This window comes from Monodelphis domestica, chromosome 1 (assembly GCF_027887165.1).
Source record: "Monodelphis domestica isolate mMonDom1 chromosome 1, mMonDom1.pri, whole genome shotgun sequence".
Classification (NCBI taxonomy): Eukaryota; Metazoa; Chordata; class Mammalia; order Didelphimorphia; family Didelphidae; genus Monodelphis; species Monodelphis domestica.
The window spans coordinates 54,721,295-54,735,794 of NC_077227.1; the positions used below are offsets into that span (position 1 = coordinate 54,721,295).

General features: G+C 35.6%; 1 protein-coding gene across 18 annotated transcripts in view; it reads right to left on the minus strand.

The window, feature by feature from the left end:
• The window catches only part of USP54 (ubiquitin specific peptidase 54), a 169,419-nt gene that overhangs the window by 79,894 nt on the left and 75,025 nt on the right, over positions 1-14,500 (minus strand). For 2 of the 18 annotated variants that reach the window (XM_056819274.1, XM_056819318.1), the window contains exon 1: positions 1,775-1,795. The exons of 14 other annotated variants lie outside the window; for them this stretch is intronic. The gene's annotated coding sequence lies outside the window, so the exon portion shown is untranslated. Of the gene's footprint in view, positions 1-1,774; positions 1,796-2,177; positions 6,074-14,500 lie in introns of those variants that run through there. 2 more of the 18 variants (XM_016427051.2, XM_056819267.1) reach the window with 2 other exon arrangements.

Consider the following 14,500-nt stretch of genomic DNA (forward strand, 5'->3'; position numbering starts at 1 on the left):
ATAATCTTCTCCTTCCCTTCAGAGTTTACCCAATAGAAGCATCTTGTCCAAACATGATAAAATTACAAATACAAGTGCTAAGTTTCATTTTGGCCAAAAACTATCTCTGTCTGCAAGGCAGGTCTTGTCCAAACATGATAAAATTATAAATACAAGTTCCAAGTTTCATTCTGACCAAATTACCTGTGTCTGGGAGTCAGATATAATTTCAAGTATTCATTTAAAAAACCTGAAATTCTCTCTCTCTCTCTCTCTCTCTCTCTCTCTCTCTCTCTCTCTCTCTCTCTCTCTCTCTCTCTCTCTCTCTCTCTCTCTCACACACACACACACACACACACACACACCTGAAAGAATGTAGGGTTACAAAATAAACATCTCTTGTATTACACCTTCTCTAGGCATGAAAGAAACTAAAGTATGAAAACAAACAAAAAAAAGATTAATGTCAGGAAACAGCAACAGATGAGCCAAAGAACAGTTATTTGCCCGGAGTATTTAAAGAGAAAAATCAAAGTAATAGTCTTTAAGTTTTCTCCCAGCTTTAAATCTCTGATGCCATGACCCTACAATTTAGTGATTTGCCCATAGATGTACAGGTACAAATTTTAGTTTCTCTGAAGGTACACACTATTTCTAATTTGTACTTAAAAATTTAGCACTTAATTATGTAGTCTATTCTTCTCCAATTAGTTTATGTCTATCTCATCTCTCCAACTAAAAGTACCTTGAGAAATCATGTCTTAAAATTTGTACTGTATCTTCCATAACAATAAACACAGTTTTGAACACAAAAGGCACTCAACAAATGTTTCTTAATGGTCAATAAGGCATTAAAAATATGCCTAGATCTCTGGCATACATCAGAAAATTTCTCTCCTCCCCACACTTCCTCAGGGGCACACCCTAACACAATACTCACACACCCCATTCAAATCTGCTAAACAGCCTTCAGCCAGTCAAGCTGCATACCTATAGCACAACTGTGGCAAAGGAATGTCAAGTACTAAGGCTTCTCTTTGCTAAGAGCCCAAATGACTTGGCAGACAGGTACAGTTTCCAGAATCCACTTCAAAAGCCTCCTAAAACTTAGCCTGACTATGAAATATAGACTAAGCAAAAAAGTGAGGGAAAAGGGGGCCAACTGCAGACCAGTATCATGTAGGCCATAAAGTTCTCGTCTTTCTCAAGGTGGGTCAGAAACTAAAGGTTAAAAACAAAACACGACAAAAACTGAAGAAAATAAAATTTAGCAACAAATGATTTAGAGAATAACTGTCAACTCCATACCTCAAAGCTGTAGTTCATGAAACAAGAAGCTACTAGTGCAAGACAACTCTCCACATTGTGAATAAAGAAACTATTTCTAACTACAAAATCCAAATAATTTGGGGAAAACAAGCAATTTTTTTATCTGCAGCAAGACAAAAAACAACTGTACTTTGTGAAACATTAGTGATTCAAATGCATTAATGATTCAGAAGCAAGGAGATATAGAAATAAATATATAATGTAGAGGTATACATATATGTATATATACACACACATACACACTAACATGCATATGAGATCATGAAAGTAATAGATGGTGATGCTAAACTAAATAATACTGGAGGACATTCCGGCAAAAACAAAAAAGATTAGAAAAATTAAGATACAGTAGGGCAATATAAACTGTAATTTACCTTACAATAAATTAGATAAATGGAAATGTGGAAACATGACAAATATAAAAAAAACTTGGAAAGATGCTAAGAAGTTTAAGATAATAGCTTACCTACTTATGATGGTCCAAATTACCACCTAAAATACAATATGACAAACTAAATTTCCATGTCATTCTGAAAATTAAAGTTAGAAGAGAATGTCATCATCTAATATTCATATAATTACAATGGGAATGGTGAATTTTGTTTCAGATCAGAAGACTGTCAATGACTTCAAAATAATTTTGCAGCAACCTAAAGCATGAATGAAATGACAGGTTTGATCTAGAACATACATGATTAAGTCTATTCAATTTGGTTAAGTACTGAAAGTATTTTAATTTTACACCTTTTGAAGGACCTACGTCTTTAAAGGCTCCCCCCCTTTCTCATCAATTTACCTTTAAATATTTGTCTTCTAGTCCTTTACAGGATCTTCACAAATGTAATGGGGGAAGGTACCTTAAAACTCACCTAAAATAATAAATCTCTTCATCTTACACATGGGAAACTGAAGATGGGATGGAGTAACTTGTCCAATGTTATAGAGGTAGAAGGTGGCAGAGCAAGGATTCAAGCTGAGGTCCTGAGATTCTAAATCTTGCCCTCTCTCTCCACTCTATACTAGACCCTCCCACCTCAAGCTCTTTTCTATTTTTCTCATCTCAGTCCCTGCCAAGCTCCTGGAAAAAGAAGCACTCAATGCTTCTGCTTCCTTACAGAATGACTCACTCTTTTAACCCCTTTTATTCTGGCTTCCTTTACTACTGAAATACCATTGAAATTTATCTCTTTGAGGTCATTATCACCTTATCACCAAATCCAATATTAATTTTTCCAACTTTATCCCTTTTCACTCTCCTCTGTCCCATTCCTCCTTAACTTCTATAATGCCATATGTTTCTTTTCCTGACTAAATTATCTTCATTCTCTTTTCCTCCTATATAACAAGAATTCCTATTTTCTTTTTTCTTTTTAAACCCTTACCTTCTGACTTGGAGTCAATACTACAAATATTCCTTTTTTTTAAAAACCCTTCCCTTCCACCTTAGAATCAATACTATATATTGGTTCCAAGGCAGAAGAGTGGTAAGGGCTAGGCAATGAGGGTTAAGTGACTTGGCCAGGGTCACACAACCAGGAAGTGTCTGAGGCTAGATTTTAACCTAGAACCTCCTATCTCTAGGCCTGGCTCTCCAGTCCACTGGGCTACCCAGCTGCCCCCAGCTATATTCTTAAAATAGTAGATCACTAAGAATATGCATTCCCTTGACCATCCATCCCCCTTCTCCCAGTTACTGTGTTATTTAACAGAGAATGTTAGAACCAGAAGGAAACTTAAGAGTTATCTAATCTAACACTCAATTTATAGTAGATTCCTCAACACCAGAAGCAAAGTCCTACAACTTATTAAAAGCAAAGTTGTTTCTAGACCTTAGGTCACTTAACCCTGATCAGGAGATTAGAAGGGGTATTTCAATGAGCCAAACCACATAAGGAATTCCAAAGTGACCTTAAATTTTAAAAGGAAGGAGTTGTACAAAAAAATGTAAACAGGAGCATAAAAGTGTCAAAAGTCCATAGGAATAGTATACAAATCAGGCATGTAAATCTAAGAACTCAAGCAGCAATGGGTCCCTATGACCCTAGACAATCAGACCTGTCCCTAAACTGATCCACATAGCTATCACATTGGAAGGAAGAAGAGGTCTACCATCCACACCACCATCAGAAGTCAAGCCAATTTAGTTGAAGTCCAAAGTAACTCGAAGGATTAACAGAAGGTAATATATGTTAGGATTTGTTAAAACTACCAACCTCCCTTGGACCCCAGAGGAGATAGCAAGGGACTCAAAGTCCCCTAAGATGTTCCTGCTTCCAGTCTAACCTCCATAACTATTATAAAGGAGAGCAACCTTTGTGGAAAAATGGAAAATCTGCCACCACAAATGATGAGCAATTATAAATGGACTGGTAATCCTAAGAGCCCCATGAGGAGGAGTGACTCACCTCAGACCACCAACCCTGCAATTAGCTCAGTCCCAAATACAGTCCCTGTGGAAATTCAATCTGGCAATTGCCTCTGTGGGTTCTGTAGGCCCTACCTAGGGAACAGATTCTGAAAGCCCATAAAAGAAAAGCTCCTGTCACCAAGGTCCTTGACAATGTCAAATGGTTCAATCAGATATAAATATGGTTTCATTAATAGAAACAGTATTAAAGATAGTGGATTACTATATGTTTTGCTGCTCTACTGTAGGGGCCAATAGGCCTTTTCTTTCTGACTAAGATTTCCTATATCTGTTGTGTTTCCCATTAGGATGTGAACTCCTTGAAGGTAAGGATGCTTTGCTATTCCATTGTTTTCCCAGCACTTATTACAGTATTTTGCACATAGTAAGTGCTTAATAAATTATATATATTTAAAATATCATTTAGATTTCCCTTGCCTCTTTTCTTTCTTCCTCCCAGAAAAACTCATCCCCTGAAATGAAATTTTTTTTTCTAAAAATAAAAAAGATAAAGAACAAGATTGGGGGGTAAGGGTTTCAGCAAAACAGATTATTAATACATTAAAAAAATTAGCATTATTTGCTCCTAACTCTCTTCTTTGGAAAGTTTGTCCTTTGTCATTTTGCAACATTTATTTTCAATTGTTTTGTGTGGTTGTTCCTTCCATTTACATGGCTTCCATTTACAGTCACAAACTAAAGGCCAGACCCTGGAGCTGTCATCATGAATATTATTTTCCTGACTGCTTCCTTTGCTTTGCCTCAGTTCACATATTCTTTCCTACTTCTCCTTTTCCATCACATTCATTGTTTCATAGAGCAAAAGAATATAATCTTCCATTATATTAATATACCACAATTTCTTTAGCCATCTCCCAATCCAATGGGTTTCTATTTTATTTCTAGTTCTTTGCTACCACAAAAAAAAAAGCTACTATCAATATTTTGGTGTAGCTTTTCTTTCTGTCAGTGATCTCTTTGGGATATAATGCCTAACAGCAGAAAGCTCTGGGTTAAAGGTTATGAACATTTTAGCCGCTTTATTTTTGGCAGATGAGCATAAATCACATTCAAAAAAGAGAGTTATAAAGACAGATATCCCAAACCATAAATTTCTAAACTTATTATTTAGTCCTTGAAAAGAGAAGTCAGTGATTATTGAACTGACTATGGAGACTTAAAAGGGTTGTAGCCAGTATGCATTCAGTAACAAGTCTGGCAAATTCATCTTTTTTTCCTTTGTCAGAGAAATCCTGTATTACATACATAATATATAAATTTTATCAAGGCTTTTGACAAAATCTCCCATGAAATACTTGTGGAGCAGGTGGAAAACTATGACGTGGATGAGAATACAATTAGATAAAATTGTCTGAAAAAGCTTAATTATATACTATTAATTGTATTGATGGATTGATGTCACTTGGAAGATCGCCAGAGGTAACTTAAAAGGCTCGGTCCTTGGTCTTGTGAAGCTCAGTGTTTCAATTATTTCATCAAAGTAATAGACAATACAGTATATTTATTATGTTTGAAAGAAATATAAAAGTTATATATAATAGCTTACACTAGACCCAAATAAAACTTGGAAGGTTGAAACAATAGGTTTAAAAAAAAGATAAAACTCAATAGGAATATTTAAATGAAAAGTCCTGCAATGAAGCTAACCAACTAATTTGCACAAATATAGGATAGGGAAAGACATGACAATATCAATCCACATGTGAAAAAGTTAGTAAATTTTTAGTTGACTGCAAGGTCACTAATAGTCAACATGATAGGTTAAAAAGTTAATATAATTGTACAATATATTACATAATGTCATATAGTGTCTAGCTCAAAGGAGATAAAGATTTCCACTGTTCTACAGACTGGTTAGACTATTTCTGGGATATAGTATTCACTTCTGGAGGGCACATTTTATTTTCTTTTTTTAAACCCTTACTTTCCATCTTGGAATCAATACTGGGTATTGGTTCCAAGGCAGAAGAGCGGTAAGGGCTAGGCAATGGGGGTTAAGAGACTTGCCCAGGGTCACACAGCTAGGGTGTGTCTAAGGTCATATTTGAACCCAGGACCTCCTGTCTCTGGGCCTGGCTCTCAATCCACTGAACTACCCAGCTGCCCACTGGAGATCACATTTTAAAAGTGATATTGTTAAGTTAGTGTATATACATAGAGGAAATCAACCATAAGAGTTTACTCAAGACAGATTCATATGAAATCCAGTTGAAGAACTGAGGATATCTATCATGGAGAATAGCCTTGAGGGAAGAGAGGAAAAATTACAGTTCTTCACTATGAAGATAAGCTACTGAATACAATAGGAATTATTACATACAATGACATATTCTGTATGTCTCTAGAAAGCTAAAATAGAATCAATTGATGAGAATTACAAGGAGATAATTTTTCAATAAACTATAAGGTCTTTCAAACAATTAGAACTATCCCCCCCCCCCCCAATGAGATACCTTGGACAGTTGTGAGCTCCTTGGAAAGACTAAAGCAAGAACTAAATAGCCAACTATAAATGATGCTGTAAGATTTCTGTATGAAACAAGAGTATGGACTTTATAACCTTCTGAGATTCTACAATAGTCTCTTCATCTATGGACTCTCCTCCAATATTTCCTCTACAGTGCTACCAAATGGGGGTGACTAAATAGCTCAGTGGATTAAAAGCCAGGCCTAGAGAATGGGATGGGGTGGGGTGGGGGAGTCCTGGGTTCAAATCTAAATTCAAAAACTTACTAGCTGTTTAAGTCACTTAACCCCAATTGTCAAGCCCTTAGAGCTCTTCTGACTTGGAACCAATACTTAGCAATGATTCCAAGCTGGAAGGTAAGGATTCTTTAAAAAATTACTGGGTTTTCAAATTAATATCCTTAATACACAGATTTGATTGTATTATTTCCCCACTCAAGCCCTTCAATGGGCTCTCTTCACAGGATTAAAGTACCTCTTTTGGCTTACAAAATCTCATGTACATTGTATTGTGAAGTTTACAAAGGTTTTTCCTCACAATAGACCCAAGAGCTAAGGTAGGTATCGGAAGCAATCAATTCAATTTTAATTCAACACACATTTATTCTCTACTATGGAGCAGGAAGACATAATTTTCCTCATTTTATCATCTTCCACAATTTGGTCGTTGTCATTCCATCCTTATTTCAGTCATAATCTGCCCTAACTAAATCAATTTACTCACAGTGCCTCATCTTAAAGATTTTCCCTCATATGATAGCATTCAATTTGAATTTTTCCCCATCAATAACCACCCATCCAAATTCTACTAATCTTTCAAAATAGTTCAAATCCTGCCTGCTTCCTAAAGTCCTCCTGGAAAGCTAGGAGGAGCAGTAGACAGAACACTGAGTCTGGAGTTAGGAAAACCTGAGTTCAAATCTAGTCTATGACATTTACTGTGTGACCCTTGAGAAGTCACTTAATTTCTCTCTGCCTCAGTTTCCACATCTGTAAAAGGAGGATGATAATCGCTCTTACCTCCCAGGGTTGTTGAGGATCAAATGAGATATTAATTATAAAACACATAGCACAGTGTGTAACATGTAGTAAATTTTATATATATACATATAATAGCTTATATTAGAATTATTATTAGAATCAAGCTTCTATACCACTTTCTAGTCATCACCATTAAAAGGCAAGTTTCTTGAAGACATTAGAGCATTTACAACTAATATACAGGGCAAAAAGATTACAAGTTAAAGTCCTTATAAAGTAACACTGTAATAAACTTATACATAAAGACTATTATAAATTAACATTGTAAAATGCTAGTCACTTAGTTTTCATTAGTTTCTCATCATAGACAACACCAGTGAATTGGTAATTAATATATTAAATTATTAAATAGAGGCAGGCATGCCTGGTTCTTTGTGTACTCATTAGGAAAAACCACTCAGCACTCTACCTCCACACTCCAGAGACCCACAAACTGAATTTCTTTACAGAGGCTCTACACATTCTCAACATAGAAATAAAAACTTCAGTTAGCAGATTAGAAATCATCAAATCCCCAGTGAAGAGTGTTTGCAAAGAAATCAAAGAGATATAATAAATTTGGAATACAAATATAATAAAATGAAGAAAAATCTGGCAGAAGAGAAACAAAAGGCAATATTAAAAGAATATGTCAGAGGGCAACTAGGTGGTTAAGGGGATTAAGAGCCAGGCCCATAGACAGTAGGCTGTAAGTTCAAATGTGATCTTAGACACTTCCTAGCTGTGTGTCCCTGGGCAAGTCACTTAATACCCACTGTCTAGCCCTAACCACTCTTCTGCATTAGGACCACTACACAGTGTTGATTCTAAGTCAGAAGGCAAGGGTTATTTAAAAAGAAAAGAAAAGAATGTAAGTCACATCTATGGATAAGGGAAAAATTTATTACCAAACAAGAGATTGAGAGCATTACAGGAAGTAAAATAGATAATTTTGATTATATCAAATTAAAAATAAAAAGGTTTTATACAACCAAAATTAAAATGAAAGTAGGGAACTCGGGGAAAATTTTACAAGTAACTCTGATGAAGATTTTAATTTCGCAAATATATAGTTAATTAAATCAAATTTATAAGAATAAAAGTCATTGTCCAATTGATAAATTGTCAAAAGATACGAACAGGCAGTTTTCAGATAAAAAAATCAAAACCATCTATAGTCATATGAAAAAAAATGCTCTAAATCACTTTTGACTAGAGAAATGCAAATTAAAACAACTCTGGGGTACTTTCTCAAACCTATCAGATTGGCTAATATGGCAGAAAAGGAAAATGAGAAGTGATGGAGGGAACGTGGGGGAAATTGGGACACTAATACAATATTGGTAGAGTTGTGATTTGATCCAATCATTCTGGAATGCAATTTGGAACTATGCCCAAAAGGTTCTAAAACTGTGCATAGGTCTGTATCCCAAAGAGATTAACAAAAAGATAACAAAAAAATTAACAAAAATATCTATTGAAGCTCTTTTTGTAGTAGCAAATACTGGGAAATTGAAGGGTTGTTCATTACTTGGGGAATAGTTGAACAAGTCATGGTATAGTGATTATGATGGAATTTTACTGTACTATAAGAAATGATAAGGAAGGTGGTTTTGGAAAAATCTTGACTTACATGAACTAATGCAAAATAAAGTGAGCAGAACCAAAAGGACATTATACATAGTGACCAGCAATATTTTTTGATGAACAACTGAGGATGACCTATTTATTTTTCAGCCATACAATGACCTAAGACAATATAAGAGACTCATGATGAAAAATACCATTTGCTCTTTGAGAAAGAACTGATGGTATCTGAATAAAGACCAAAACATAATATATTTCACATTCTTCTTCTGTCTTTTTAGATCTCTGCCACAAAATGACTAATATGGAAAAACGTTTTACATGATTGCACATGTAAAATTCATATTAGATTGCTTCTTGTCTCAGAGTGGGGAAGAGTAAGAAGGACTGAAGGAGTATGAGGAGGCAGAGAATTTGGAATTCAAAAAAATTTTTAAATGAATGTTAAAAATTGTTTTTACACATATTGGGGGGAGAAGAATCTTTTTCAAAAGATATAGGGTTTCTATACAAATCAAAGTGATTGACCTATATGACAAGATGCAAAGAAACAATTTAAGAATCATAGCATATATATATATATACATACACACAAAGATTCAGGAAAAATCTGAAGGACTTATGAGAAAGAATGCAATCCACAGTCAGAGAAAGATGTTGAAGCCAGATGTAGATCAAAATATACTATTATTCACATGAGCTTATTTAGGTTTTTATGTTTTGGTGTTATAAGAGTATTTATTCTCTTACAACAATGACTGATAATGGAAGTATGTTTTGAACAATACATATTGTGTCAAGGAAGCTCATCCCCTCCCCCTCCTGAGTAACTTTACCAGTCTATCAAACATTCCTGACATACCATAGTTACCCCAGGTTTGCGTGGGTGTACATTCTGTACATCAAAAAAAAGTTAAGGTTTGGGGCAGAATCAGGAGAACCTCAGAGGAATGGGGGGGAACCACAAGAGAATGGGGTAGAATTAAGAAAGAAGAGAGAGAGCAGGCAAGTGAGGGGAATGAGGAAGAGACATGCAGGCTAGGCACCACATGGTTGGGTTACTTATAGGAACATTGTCTACCTTTCCAATAAACTTTATTTTATATATATGTAGAAGAAATATTATTTTTTTAAATATTATTTTATTTGGTCATTTCCAAACATTATTCATTGGAAACAAAGATCATTTTCTTTTCCTCCCCCCCTCCCCACCTCTCCCATAGCCTATGCGTGATTCCACTGGGTATCACATGTGTTCTTGATTCGAACCCATTTCCGTGTTGTTGGGATTTGCATTAGTGTTCATTTAGAGTCTCTCCTCAGTCATATCCCCTCCACCCCTGTAGTCAAGCAGTTGCTTTTCATCGGTGTTTTTACTCCCACAGTTTATCCTCTGCTTGTGAATAGTGTTTTTTAGATCCCTGCAGATCGTTCAGGAACATTGCATTGACCCTAATGGAGAAGTCCATTACCTTCGATTGTACCATAGTGTATCAGTCTCTGTGTACAATGTTTTCCTGGTTCTGCTCCTTTCGCTCTGCATCACTTCCTGGAGGTTGTTCCAGACTCCATGGAATTCCTCCACTTTATTATTCCTTTTAGCACAATAGTATTCCATCACCAACATATACCACAATTTGGTCAGCCATTCCCCAATTGAAGGGCATCCCCTCATTTTTCAACTTTTTGCCACTACAAAGAGCTCAGCTATGAATATTCTTATACATGTCTTTCTCCTTATTATCTCTTTGGGGTACAAACCCAGCAGTGCTATGGCTGGATCAAAGGACAGACAGTCTTTTATTGCCCTTTGGGCATAGTTCCAAATTGCCCTCCAGAATGGTTGGATCAATTCACAACTCCACCAGCAATGCATTAATGTCCCTACTTTGCCGCATCCCCTCCAGCATTCATTACTTTCCATAGCAGTCATGTTAGCCAATCTGCTAGGTGTGAGGTGATACCCCAGAGTTGTTTTGATTTGCATCTCTCTGATTATAAGAGATGTAGAGCACTTTTTCATGTGCTTATTAATAGTATTGATTTCTTTGGCTGAAAATTGCCTGTTCATGTCCCTAGCCCATAGTTTTCTTCTTTATGTTCAATATCAATGAATTGGACATGTAAATCAAAAAACCTGAAAGCGAACAAATTAACAACCCCCAAACGAAAACTACTGAACTAATAAATAATTCTAGACGCTGGTATTTTGAAAAAACAAACAAAAAAGACAAAGTACTGGTCAATCTAATTAAAAAAAAGAAAGAAGAAAAGCAAATTAACAGTATCATAGATGAAAAGGGGGACCTCACCTCCAATGAAGAGGAAATTAAGACAATCATTAAAAAATATTTTGCCCAATTATATGGCAATAAATATGCCAATCTATGCAATATGGATGAATATTTACAAAAATATAAATTGCCTACACTAACAGAAGAAGAAATAAAATTCTTAAATAATCCCATATCAGAAAAAGGAATCGAACAGGCCATCAAAGAATTGCCTAAGAAAAAATCCCCAGGGCCTGATGGATTCACAAATGAATTCTATCAAACATTCAAAGAACAGCTAATCCCAATACTATACAAATTATTTGACATAATAAGCAAAGAGGGAGTTCTACCAAATTCCTTTTATGACACAAATATGGTACTGATTCCAAAGCCAGGCAGGTCAAAAACAGAGAAAGAAAACTATAGACTAAGCTCCCTAATGAACATAGATGCAAAAATCTTAAATAGGACACTAGCAAAAAGACTCCAGCAAGTGATCAGGAGGGTTATTCACTATGATCAGGTTGGATTTATACCAGGAATGCAAGGATGGTTCAATATTAGGAAAACCATCCACATAATTGACCATATCAACATGCAAACCAACAAAAATCACATGATTATCTCAATAGATGCAGAAAAAGCCTTTGATAAAATACAACACCCATTCCTATTGAAAACACTAGAAAGCATAGGAAGAGAAGGGTCTTTCCTAAAAATAGTAAACAGTATCTATCTAAAGCCATCAGTCAACATCATCTGCAATGGGGATAAACTAGATGTATACCCAATAAGATCAGGAGTGAAACAAGGATGCCCATTATCACCTCTATTATTTGACATTGTATTAGAAACACTAGCCATAGCAATTAGAGAAGAAAAAGAAATTGAAGGTATTAAAATTGGCAATGAGGAGACCAAGCTATCACTCTTTGTGGATAATATGATGGTCTACTTAAAGAATCCTAGAGAATAAACTAAAAAGTTAGTGGAAATAATCAACAACTTTAGCAAAGTTGCAGGATACAAAATAAACCCACATAAGTCATCAGCATTTCTATATATCTCCAACACATCGCAGCAGCAGGAATTAGAAAGAGAAATCCCATTCAAAATCACAGTAGACAATATAAAATACTTGGGAATCTATCTGCTAAGACAAACACAGGAACTATATGAACACAACTACAAAACACTTTACACACAACTAAAACTAGATCTGAACAATTGGAAAAACATTAACTGTTCATTGGTAGAATGACCTAACATAATAAAAATGACCATCCTACCCAAACTTATCTATTTATTTAGTGCCATACCCATTGAACTTCCAAAAAACTTTTTTACAGAATTATAAAAAACCATAACAAAGTTCATTTAGAAGAACAAAAGATCAAGGATATCAAGGGAAATAATGAAAAAAATGCAAAGGCCTTGCAGTCCCAGATCTCAAACTATACTATAAAGCAGTGGTCATCAAAACAATTTGGTACTGGCTAAGAGACAGAAAGGAGGATCAGTGGAATAGACTTGGGGTAAGTAACCTCAGCAAAACAATCTACGACAAATCAAAAATCCCAGCTTTTGGGACAAAAATTTACTATTCGATAAAAATTGCTGGGAAAATTGGAAGACAGTGTGGGAGAGATTAGGCTTGGACCAACACCTTACACCCTACACCAAGATAAACTCTGAATAGGTGAATGACCTGAAAATAAAGAAAGAAACTATAAGTAAATTAAGTGAACATAGAATAGTATACATGTCAGATCTTTGGGAAGGGAAAGATTTTAAAACCAAGAAAGACTTAGAAAAAGCCACAAAATATAAAATAAATAATTTTGACTACATCAAATTAAAAAGTTTTTGTACAAGCAAAACCAATGTAACCAAAATCAGAAGGGAAATAACAAACTGGGAAACAATATTCAGAACAAAAGCCTCTGACAAAGGTCTAATTACTCAAATTTACAATGAGCTAAATCAATTGTACAAAAAATCAAGCCATTCTCCAATTGACAAATGGGCAAGAAACATGAATAAGCAATTTTCAGTCAAAGAAATCAAAACCATTAATAAGCACATGAAAAAGTGCTCTACATCTCTTATAATCAGAGAGATGCAAATCAAAACCACTCTGAAGTACCATCTCACACCTAGCAAATTGGCTAACATGACAGCAGAGGAATGTAATGAATGCTGGAGGGGATGTGGCAAAGTGGGGACATTAATTCATTGCTGGTGGAGTTGTGAATTGGAAGGCATTCTGGAGGGCAATTTGGAACTATGCCCAAAGGGCAATAAAAGACTGCCTACCCTTTGATCCAGCCATAGCACTGCTGGGTTTTTGTACCCCAAAGAAATAAGGAAAAAGACATGTACAAGAATATTCATAGCTGCGCTCTTTGTGGTGGCAAAAAATTGGAAAATGAGGGGATGCCCTTCAATTGGGGAATGGCTGAACAAATTGTGGTATAGGCTGGTGATGGAATACTATTGTATTCCATCAAAGGAATAATAAAGTGGAGGAATTCCATGGGAAGAGCGAAAGGAGCAGAACCAGGAGAACAATGTACACAGAGACTGATATAACTGTGGTACAATTGAATGTAATAGACTCCTCCATTGGTGGTAATGCATTGATCCTGAACAACTCAGGAGAAAAAAACACTATTCACATTCAGAGGAAAAACCGTGGGAGTAAAAACACTAAAGGAAAAACAACTGCTTAATGACATGGGTGGAAGGGGATGTGATTGGGAAGGTAGAATCTAAATGAACATCCTAGTGCAAATACAAACAATATGGAAAGGGGTTCTGATCAAGAACACATGTGATACCCAGAGGAATCACACATCGGCTATGGGAGGGGTTGGGGAGGGGAAGGAGGAATAGAAAATTATTTTTGTAACCAAGGAACAATGTTTAAAATTGAAAAAAAATAATAAAACTATTTTGGATTTGGGGGAAAAAAGAAAAAAAAACCAAAGACTGCTTCAAATACCTTACAATAAAAGAAATGCAATTAAAACAATTCTGACATCTTGCCTTGCACATATCTAATGCAGTACAATATGTGCTTTGTTGCTAAGGCACAACTGTGTCAGCTGTGACACTGCCCCAGAGAGGACCTTTCTACCATAACAGGCAGACTTCCTACCTGACAGCATGCTTATAGTTCTGATTTGCAAGAAATGCAAAATTGATACCAATGGCTTTAATTCTCTCTGGACAACAGGAAAGCTGGAATAGTGACAAGAGAAAAAGCCATAGGCTAAGAGTCAGGATATCTAAGTTGAGACACTGATTCTACCACTAACTAATACTGGCATGTGGATTTAACCTCCCTATGGAGAGACCTCCATTAGAAAAAAGGAAGTAATCATTCTTGCCTATTTCATAAAAATTGTCTGAA